This window comes from Convolutriloba macropyga, chromosome 2, assembly GCF_964194025.1.
Source record: "Convolutriloba macropyga chromosome 2, txConMacr16.3, whole genome shotgun sequence".
Classification (NCBI taxonomy): Eukaryota; Metazoa; Xenacoelomorpha; order Acoela; family Convolutidae; genus Convolutriloba; species Convolutriloba macropyga.
Window position 1 is genome coordinate 85194236 of NC_134469.1, and position 12098 is coordinate 85206333.

Genomic DNA, 12098 nt, shown 5'->3' on the forward strand with positions numbered 1-12098 from the left:
AAAATGGTTGCCATGGAAACATAATTACCATAAACTAGGATTGCGAGGATTAAAACCCCTTGAAAAAAGAAGGAGAGCTCAATCCAACAAAAACTGCTACTAACAAAATCAAACGGAGCGTAACCTAAGACGTCATACACACAGCAGAGCAATCAATGCTGCCCTTTTGACCTTTGCGACTTGAAAAAAAAGTAAAATGAGTAGCAGACGACGAAACAAAAAGACATACAAGAGTACAACAGTATAGCTCGCTTGGAAGTCATAATAAACCATTAATGTATTTGACCAATGTATCGATGATCTGTTCAACAAAGTTGTCAAAGATTTAATGATTGCAGTAATATCAATCTCCCGGCAGCTTTAGTACATTCGAAAAAAAACTTATTAACTGCACCTCGACTAATGCCGTCGGGCCAAATCGGCTTCACCCATTTGTTTAATGAACATAGCCGGAAGAATGCCAGAAAATAGCCATCGTTCAAAGTACACGCCTACGTCGGGATTGAAACAGAGCAAATGAAGACAAATATTCACGAGAACCTAATTGTTCCGACCCACTTTAATTGGGGGGGGGGGGGGGGGACTATATACTGAAAGGGGCTTTTTTCGTTCAGTCAATTTTGGCCGATCGATATAATCATCGTAGAGAGTTGTGAGTGGTATCATTAGAAAGCCCGACCAGCATAGAATATTCAATTAGAAAGATTTTTTATTTTCGTTTTTTACAGGGAGTTATCGAAGTTTAAAATTTTGTGAATAGGAGAAAATTTTCCGTTCCTATACACATTTTCTGTATTTTTGAACTGTATTTTTCTGTATTTTCGTCAATGTTGCTTAAAAAATGTGTTAACGGCAGTGGGATTTATTTATTCTTTAAAGAAAGAGGACACCCACTTTAGCCCACTTTCTTGAAATTTGCTGGAAGTAGACACCTTAAAACTGCGGTACTATTCTTCGTAAGCTCAACGAGAGCTAGTTGTACTATCGCTGATCTCAAGAGTCTTCAGGAATTATAAAATAGCCATTTTTGCGCAAATTTAAACTCCATAATTATACAAAATGACTTATTTATTCTCGTTATTCTGAAAAACATTGTTTAAAAAAAATTGACCAATTTTGCAACAATTTAAACATTTGATTGTTTTCTTAGACGCTCAGCAAAATAAGGGTTGATCTTGATCTCACAATTGATCCCTACGGTGAACAAATTTTAGATTTTAATGGGGCGCGGCTTTTTTCATTTGAGTTTTCTAGGAGATATAAATGAACCTAGACAATGCTTTTAGTTGTTAACTAATGTCTCTTAAGACTTTGAATATAATTGTTTTAAGAAAATGTCGGTGAATTTTTTATTTTTGTCGATATTTTATCTTATTTCTCTCAACTTCTGGCGTAGTCTTAAAAAAACAGGCGGAACTTAGGCTCATTTTGTTTCCTGGTCGAATTACAACATTACTGGCAAGTCCAAATGAAGGAAACCATAGTTGGGAAAATGCATAGTATTGAAAAAAGGCACATCTAAATACTTTTATTGTTTTTGTTGAATAGTCCATGCTTTAGGGCTGAGAAAAAGTTCTCTACAAGGTTTAGTGTTTTCTTTCATTTTTGTTTACTGCTCTTACTTTTTACGTTTGTCTTTCTTTTGTTGTTGTACGACATATACCTGATAATGATATATCAATTGTTTCCCCAGGACTATGACTCAACCTATTTAAAGATTTCAATTTATAGCTATTTGTTTTAATGATCTTCAAATTAACTATTTTTTTAAAAAAAAGATTTGTCCAACTGTATCCTTTTTGCTCTCGTTTTCGTCACCATGTAACTCAATCGCACTAATAAGAAGTCTCGAAACTTTTTTCGATCCAAACGTTTTTTTCTCTTAGTTATCTGTTTTGACTGATCGCCTCAACCATATAATTTTTTAAAAAGTTTGCGAGATTTCTATACTGTCCAAATTTTAGATTTCTTTCTGTTGTCATTTCTCCGTAGCATTTTATAAGGAAGTCCCGTTGATGTTCAGATGAGAAACAAATGATAATTTCCAGTTCTTGCAGATAACATCTTATAAATATAGTGCATTGAACACTAATTTTTAATGTTTCCAGTTTTGTCCTTCTTTTTGTAGCCGTATGACGTACACTGGATAATGAGAGGTCTCAATTGCTTCCTATGGAGGCATAAAAAACATTATACTGATTTCAGTTAATATAATTAATCACTTTGAAATTAATTGCTTTCAAAAGGATAAACGCATTTTTGTTACCCAGTCGATTCAGGACAGGTCCCATATCTTTTCTAACGAAGTATAGGTTAATTTGTTTTGTTTAAATTTTATCTGATAAGAGTTTGATTTTATAATTTTTTTAATGTAGACATCGAATTTCGGTTTATTAATTAATGTTTGTTATTTGATTTAAATTACTGTTTTTTCTAGTAGTCCTATTAACAGCAAGTTGCATCCGACCTCTAGCGTGGCATTATTGTATTCCACTAGTGGTTTATTGATCGATACGTATGTTTTTGAAAGTTTTCTCCCTGTTGATCATTGGGTAGCCAATTAAGTCAAGAATGTGGATGAGCGGGTTTGGAACATAATGTGCGTACGCACTTTACCGAGCCTTCTTGTTTTATTCTAAGTATCAAAGTGTTCTAATTTTGTCTTCAATTTCATTAGACTCAATAAAAATGATGAATTTAGAGGCTGATTTGCATGACCATATTCTTGACCGGTTTTGCTCAATTGCGTAACACTGATCGAAATTTGCTTAATTTTACTGAAAGTATTCAACAGTCAATAGAATGAAACAGTGCATGATGACAGTCCGAATTCAAACGTGAAACTCGTGACTTATGTAAAACGAAAAAAAAGAAAGGTAAAGTGAAATAAAAACCATAGAAGTGCATGTCCTGAATTCCAACCTAAAAATTGGTCCTGAATTCCAAGAATAAAAATATTAAAAACACGATTGTGAGCTCTGTAGAAGAACAATTTCTAATAGCCAAAATAGCATATAGCAACACAACACGAAACTGAGCTAAAAGCTACAAAAAATTACTTAAGAATTCGTAAAAAAAGTTTCCCTTAAAAAATGCTGCTTGAGTCATTGAAACCATAGACAAGATATAAAGCCAAGAACTTAGACCGTAAGCACCATATCTGTAAACACCAAAAATGAGAGATACGGTAAAGGTCAACAGATAACAAACTCTTACATCCATCCAATCTTCCGACCAAAAACAACTGTTGAGGGACAATGTAGAAAAACTGTCAACAAATTCAGGCAACAAAAACAATGCAATCTAATTTTCTTAAAACAAATAGTTTCAAAGTGAAAACACTAGCTACAAATTTGAACCATTGGATAGATTCAATATGTTCTCATTTATAAAAAAACCATGTGATCTGTCAGAAGTGAGATTGGGAGCCTAGAAACCAAATAGATAAACGTGAACGGTTACAACTCGAAAACTGCGATTTTTCAAAAACAAGTGTTCTCAAGGTAGGTATAAACATTATATGCTATTTTGATCCAAACACTGCTGTTTGCATTGTTTCGTGGTTATATGAAAGTCCATCACACATGTCATTAGTGAGACTAAATAGCAAGACAACAACAAGCACCAAAAAATGAAATAAATTATCGATATCTGCTTAAGAAAACGTTTCAAAGTCAGCAAAATTGTTATATAATAGAAAACTTTAACTACAAATAACAATGCCTCACTAAAGAGCCAAAGAGACCTCTCACTAACGTGACTAAACCATCGGACAACAGAAACTTTAAAAACGTGCAAAAACCGACCATTCTTCAAAAGATAGTGACGAGGTCGTTGCATATGAAATAACAACGTCCACTAGAAAATGATGCCTCAGCACAAAACCAGGTAAATGTCACTGATACTTTTGATAAGAGGTAGGGTAAAATATGACGGGTAAAACTGATGAATTGAACCAGTAAAAAACTCCAATCATTCCTCATTAGAGAGCTGATTCTGACCTGTCAATTATGAACCCAAGTAACAACACAACAAGAACTACAGAACTGGGAAAGACTAAAAAAATCATTAACAGAGTTTGAAACCAAATTGTGACAAAGCATATAAAAAGTTTAGATATTATTTGAAACTACTGAAAAGCTTAAATTACGTCTCATTAAAAAGCCAATGAGATTACTCATTAATGAGACTAAGAAACAGATTTTCATTCTTAAGATTGCCGTACAAACAAAATCTAAAAATAAAATTATAAAAGGCTAAATTTTGAAACTTTCCAAGAAGTGGGGAAGATAGAACATATGGAAGTAAAAATTATGACAACAACTCTTCAAGGTTTAACTGCAGGAAAAAAAACGTTTCAAACACTAGAAGGTAGAGAATACGGACACAATATAAAATAGGAAGGCATATTCAAAACTAAAAATGAATTGAAAATTGAAGCAGAAAAAGGTATAAATCATCATAGTCTTGGCGTTTTGGTGAATCTGTTTAGGGACCTTTTTTTGCAAAAAAAAGTTAAAAATTAAAAGCATGTGAGAAAGACAGCAAGTCAAAAACTGACAACTGAACGCCAGATTTAATACAGGTCATTGCCATAAAACACTGTTTAAAACAGTTCGTTTAAAGATCCAAAAAATTATCGAAAAATGTTAAAAAAAACGTAATAAGGGCTTTAGAAATTTGAAAAATTAGCTCCTGAAACGCTTTGTTAGGCTCCCCAAAACACTATATTATAATTCAATATATTATATTTATTCAGCCTTAGACAAAACTAAGCTCTTACTGTAAAAAAAAATAAACACGCAAAATGATAGAATTAAAACAACGAAAAGTCTAAAAGTCGTTGATTCAACGCAATCTCAAACATGTAAATGAAAGGAAAACTTCCAATAGAAAATGATGCCTGACCAGAAAACAACATACTTGTCATTAAATAGGCTGAGTCAGAGGACAACAGATATAATTCCAAAGCTATAAAACCTCAAAAAAATCATTTTCGATAGTTTAGTCAAAGTCATTACAAAGGTTAGATCAGGATGTAGACTATTAAACAGCCTCAAAAATGCATTAACAGATAACCAGTGACGCCTGCCATTAAAAAAAACCAAGTGACAGAAAAATTAAAAATACAATAACTCAGATTTAAAAAAAATCAGGTACTTCATAAAAACAAGTTGTAACAAAACAGTCAAGAGTTTTAGATATCAATTGCAACTATTAGATAGCATCTATAACGCTGCATTGTAGAGCTTTTCTTCTTCATTGAACAGCCAAACAGACTGTCTTTAGTAAGACAAAACGATGACCCAAGTAACAGCAACAAGATCTAGAGAACTGGGTTAGACAAAAAAATCAGTAATAGATTTTGAAACCAAGTTGTCCGAAGCGGATAAAAAGATTAGATATTAATTGAAACTGATGAAAAGCATAAATTACGTTTCATTAAAGAGCCAATGAGATTATTCATTATTGAGACTAAGAAACAGATGAACATCAACATAAAAAAAATAAAACAAACTGTCTAAATCAAAACTCACTCCACTTCAGAAGCAGTATTAAAAAAAATTTCAAGCTTCGAACATTTCGATTTTTTTGCTTCCGTTACCACTAGAGCCAGACTAAAACAAATCACTACTATATCAAATTTATGAAAAAAAAGTGAACAAGTCTTCAACAAAAAGCCGGAACAATTTCAGAAGCAACTCGAAGAGTAGAGTCTTTCCATTCCAATAAATTTAACCGCCATTACCCCAGAAATAATAGCTTTCATCTGGATAAAATTGTTCTTCACTAACATTCTCATATAGTTTTTACAGCTGCCGTAACCAAAAAAACTTCAGGAAGCAAAAAAAAACACGATATCAATCAGAAACCATACAATAAAATTAAACAGAACTATATCTGCGCTAACGAAACTAAGCACATGAGAAAAATTTGAAATTGTGAAACTGCGAAAACTTGTATAACATAACTGCTTACGCCAAAATTAGGGAGAACGATAAAATAAAAAACAGTCTAATTAAAACGAAATGACCGCCTTCAGAAATTCACAATTCTGCTACCTGAAAATAAAATTGGGAAAGCATATGGTAGACAGTAATCTTGACCCAAAATGAACTTAATCTTAAAAATTGACAAAAAAACTACCTTCCAAAACAATAAAACTCTAGTTATGGCAATTCAAAAGATTTGATAGATAGCACTCCTTTGCTGTGATAATTTTGATCAACAAGATTCAATAAATTGCGAATTGAATTGATCACAACATGACAAAAGAATTGATTAAAACTCTAAGACAAAATAAATTTTTGAGACGAAACCATAGCTCCACGATATCTCTCTGAAATTAAATATTAGTTAAATCAGTTAAAAAAATCTGATAACAAATTGCAGTATAAATGATTAATTGCAAAATCAATAAAAAAAAACTATAGTCGTATAAGGCTTTAATTACCTTCTGAGGGTTTTAAAAATGTTGACAAAATGGTAGAATAAAGATAAAAAGACACAAATTAGGTAAAAGAGGTAGAAAAAAAGAAACAATTTTAAAAAATCTGCTAAGCAAAAACCATAAACACATCTAAGGTAACATGTAAAACATGCCGGGCGAATTGCTCTCAAACGACCGGCGAGCGGTTGGCTTCGTCAACAGCTAGCCACGGTTTAGTGACCTCAGGGCACTACATCTTCATCCCGTTTCTGAAGCCGAAAGTCAAATGGGTCTGACGAAAAATCGGCCGAGCGAAAAATTGCATAAAAGACAAACAGGGTTACGACATTAGGCAAAGAAGATAATGCAAGACATTAATATCTCAAGAACCAATTCATTGTCTCAAGAGACTATCCAGTATCCCTGTTTCGAGCCAGAAATTGTTTTACAGGCTCATAAAGATCCATACACTTCAAACACGATAAAAATTTTCCAAGAATTTGAAAAAAAATGTTAATTTTATCCAAAAATAATTAAAACTGGAGTCATAAAAAAATTGATTACCATTCCGTTAACTCTAGAAACTATGCAGCAGCTTATTATCAAACCTTGGAGGAGGTTCGAGGACCTCTGTTAACGGAAAAAAATCAAAAACATGAAAAATTGCAAATATTTTAAAAAATTGCTTAAATTCATGATTTGAAAATCTTGAAAAACATTCCATTACATCTCTAAACTATGAAGTTATATATTATCAAACCCTAGAGGAAGTTCCCCGACCCTTGAGGCTAGAGAAACCTAAGAAATGACAAACATTTTTAAAAAACTTACAAAAATTGCAAGTTTTATAAAAATAAATTGCTGTAACTTGTGATATTAAAAAGATTAAAATTAATCCATGACCAACAAAAATTTTCCAGTAACTTATTATTAAACCCTAACGGAGGCTTTCTGACCTTCGAGGTTTCAATAAATCTGAATAATAAGCATAAATGTCAAAAATTGGAAAAAAAAATGGCTAAAAACATCGAAAATATGCTGCAATTCGTAATGTTAAAATCTTGCAAGACCTTCCATTTAATCTAAAAAACATTCAATAACGTACTTTTGAACCCTAGAGGAGGTTCCTTGGCTCTTGAGGCTCAAAAAATCTAAATAACTTAAAATTTCAAAAAACTTGAAAAAAGCCACTTTTATCAAAACATTGCTAAAATTTGTGACATTAAAAAGTTGAAAAACTATTCCATGGCCAATAAAAATTTTTCAGTAACTTATTATCAACCCCCTTAGGATGTTTGCTGGCCCCTGGGTCTGAAAAGACCTGCATAAAGAAAAAAAAAACGTCAAAAAAATTTTAAGAAATTGCACGTTTTGTCAAAAAAATTGCTAAAATTCGTGATGTTAAAATGTTGAAACCATTCCATTACCACTAGAAACAATGCAATAACCTACTATCAAACCCTAGAGGAGGTTCTTTGACACCAAGGCCTGAAATTAATAAAAAAAAAGTTAAAAATTTTCAAAAAGCTTGAAAAAAATTGCAAAAAATAAACTTCCGTTTTTAGCAAGCGGTTGTTCGTCAGTAGCTAGCCACGGGGGGGGGGGGGGGGGTTGCACCGGGGCAGATTGGGGGTGGGGGCAACACTGGGCTGGGGGGCACCAGTGCATGGGGGGTGGGTGCGGGGCAATAGGGGGGGCAACAGTGGGGGTTTCTTCAACCTCTAAGAATCTAAGAATCACCCTTCACACCATAAGTATAAGTATGTCTCCTAAACACTTTGAGCTGAAACACAGCTGAAAGGCTCTAAGAGCACTTAATGCCCGCTGGGCGCTACCTGTTTATCCCGTTTTTGAGGACGAAAAGTCAAAAGCGTCAGACGAAAAATCGGTCAACCGAAAAATCGCATAAAAAAAAGACCGACAAGACTAATATAATTGCTACAAACTTCGTTTGAAAGCAATTAATGACAAGTCCTAATCATATTAATCGTTTCTTATGGTCAACGAGAAATTATGTATTGCAATTTTCTATTGATAATCATCTCGGAAAAAGTGGATGCAGACATTGAGTAAATTCGTGGCGTCATTTATAAAACATACAACTCTGGAGAAAAATATTTTTTGTGCATCTTTTCATAAATCGTGTGAGTGCCCTACTTTCACGATCAACAGTTCGTTGTTTTAGGACCTCGGAGATAAACCTGTCGAATCATATGCAATTTTCATTGTTAAGATTGCCGTAAAAACAAAATTCTAAAATTATAATTATTAAGAAAAAATGCAAAACTTTGCAATTTTCTAAGAACTGGTAAAGATAGAACATATGGAAGTAAAGATTATGACAACAACTCTTCAAGGTTTAACTGCAGAAAACAAAAGGTTTCAAGCACTAGAAGGTAGAGAACACGGACACCGAAGATGAATTGAAAATTGAAGCAGAAAAAGGTATAAATCATTAAACAGTATCGAAGTTTTGGTAAATCCGTCTACGGACCCGTTTTGGTAAATCCGTTTTTATCCAAAAATAATTAAAACTGGAGTCATAAAAAAATTGATTACCATTCCGTTAACTCTAGAAACTATGCAGCAGCTTATTATCAAACCTTGGAGGAGGTTCGAGGACCTCTGTTAACGGAAAAAAATCAAAAACATGAAAAATTGCAAATATTTTAAAAAATTGCTTAAATTCATGATTTGAAAATCTTGAAAAACATTCCATTACATCTCTAAACTATGAAGTAATATATTATCAAACCCTAGAGGAAGTTCCCCGACCCTTGAGGCTAGAGAAACCTAAGAAATGACAAACATTTTTAAAAAACTTACAAAAATTGCAAGTTTTATAAAAATAAATTGCTGTAACTTGTGATATTAAAAAGATTAAAATTAATCCATGACCAACAAAAATTTTCCAGTAACTTATTATTAAACCCTAACGGAGGCTTTCTGACCTTCGAGGTTTCAATAAATCTGAATAATAAGCATAAATGTCAAAAATTGGAAAAAAAATGGCTAAAAACATCGAAAATATGCTGAAATTCGTGATGTTAAAATCTTGCAAGACCTTCCATTTAATCTAAAAAACATTCAATAACGTACTTTTGAACCCTAGAGGAGGTTCCTTGGCTCTTGAGGCTCAAAAAATCTAAATAACTTAAAATTTCAAAAAACTTGAAAAAAGCAACTTTTATCAAAACATTGCCAAAATTTGTGACATTAAAAAGTTGAAAAACTATTCCATGGCCAATAAAAATTTTTCAGTAACTTATTATCAACCCCCTTAGGATGTTTGCTGGCCCCTGGGTCTGAAAAAACCTGCATAAAGAAAAAAAAAACGTCAAAAAAATTTTAAGAAATTGCACGTTTTGTCAAAAAAATTGCTAAAATTCGTGATGTTAAAATGTTGAAACCATTCCATTACCACTAGAAACAATGCAATAACCTACTATCAAACCCTAGAGGAGGTTCTTTGACACCAAGGCCTGAAATTAATAAAAAAAAGTTAAAAATTTTCAAAAAGCTTGAAAAAAATTGCAAAAAATAAACTTCCGTTTTTAGCAAGCGGTTGTTCGTCAGTAGCTAGCCACGGGGGGGGGGGGGGGGTTGCACCGGGGCAGATTGGGGGTGGGGGCAACACTGGGCTGGGGGGCACCAGTGCATGGGGGGTGGGTGCGGGGCAATAGGGGGGGCAACAGCGGGGGTTTCTTCAACCTCTAAGAATCGCCCTTCACACCATAAGTATAAGTATGTCTCCTAAACACTTTGAGCTGAAACACAGCTGAAAGGCTCTAAGAGCACTTAATGCCCGCTGGGCGCTACCTGTTTATCCCGTTTTTGAGGACGAAAAGTCAAAAGCGTCAGACGAAAAATCGGTCAAGCGAAAAATCGCATAAAAAAAAGACCGACAAGACTAATATAATTGCTACAAACTTCGTTTGAAAGCAATTAATGACAAGTCCTAATCATATTAATCGTTTCTTATGGTCAGCGAGAAATTATGTATTGCAATTTTCTATTGATAATCATCTCGGAAAAAGTGGATGCAGACATTGAGTAAATTCGTGGCGTCATTTATAAAACATACAACTCTGGAGAAAAATATTTTTTGTGCATCTTTTCATAAATCGTGTGAGTGCCCTACTTTCACGATCAACAGTTCGTTGTTTTAGGACCTCGGAGATAAACCTGTCGAAGCATATGCAATTTTCATTGTTAAGATTGCCGCAAAAAACAAATTCTAAAATTATAATTATTAAGAAAAAATGCAAAACTTTGCAATTTTCTAAGAACTGGTAAAGATAGAACATATGGAAGTAAAGATTATGACAACAACTCTTCAAGGTTTAACTGCAGAAAACAAAAGGTTTCAAGCACTAGAAGGTAGAGAACACGGACACCGAAGATGAATTGAAAATTGAAGCAGAAAAAGGTATAAATCATTAAACAGTATCGAAGTTTTGGTAAATCCGTTTACGGACCTTTTGTTAAAAACAAAAACGTGACACTAAATTTGGAGATCTAAAACAATGAAAAATATTGCAAAAAATTAAACATTTAAATCCTCATTATGGAACAAATTTTCATTGAATTATGAAGGGTACCACAGGCCAAGAAAAAATATAAGCACCAATAACATAAAATTTAAACACCTTGCAGAAAAACAGTGCTATACAGTCTAAATACAGAGCACAAAAACGCTGGAAATGAGACCAATAGCAAAAAATATGAAATATCGATGAAAAACTACCAAAATTGGTTTTATGATGTTAAAATTTAAAAGAAAGTCAAAAAGACAGCAAGTCATAAACTGAGAGAGGAATGCCAGATTTAATATATGTCATTGCCATAAACACTGATTACAACAGTTTACTTAAAGATCCAAAAATTGGAAGATGTTATAAAATTAATAAGGACTTTAGAAATTTGAGCCAACTTTGCTCCTAAAACTCTTTGTTAGGCTCTCTAAAACACTATATTATAATTCAAGGCGGCTTTATATTAATTGAGCCTTAGACAATAATAAGCTCTTACTGAAAAAACAAGGAACACGCAAAATAAATGAACTAAAACGACGAAAAAACGGCTAAAAATCATTGAAAGTCGTTCATTCAACGAAGGGCATGACCAGAAAGCTTATCTGCCTGGGCAAAAATTGGTTCACATGCCAATTGGCTCACTCGCTTCCACTTTTAGTTGATAACGCCGCCTGCACAAAAATTACTCCCAGTAAAAACCCAAGGAAAACAAAACCAAAAGTATTTTTAGTAGTAAAAATATCAACGTTACTCCTCTTCGAGTCGTAAAAATATATCACAATTATTCCTCTTCCAATCGTAAAAAGACAGCAGAATAACATAACCCTAATTCTTTGAATTGTAAAAAAGGACTGCGGCTAAGCAATAGCCTTTGAGAGGCTGAAAGTGGCCATTAACAAATCCATAAAATGGTCAAGAATAGTTCAGAGATAAGTATTACTTGCTCTTAAATGTAGTGACAAACTAAGTGGGGTTTGTAAAAAAAACAGCTTTGAAAATGCCACACGCTTGCTTAGCAAAAACTTTTTAAACCTACTTTTTCTCGCTCTCTCAAAAACATTATATGAAGATAAAAGCACACTATAACTAGCGAACAATAGTGCCTGTTATAGTCAAGAATAAACCAGAAGTAG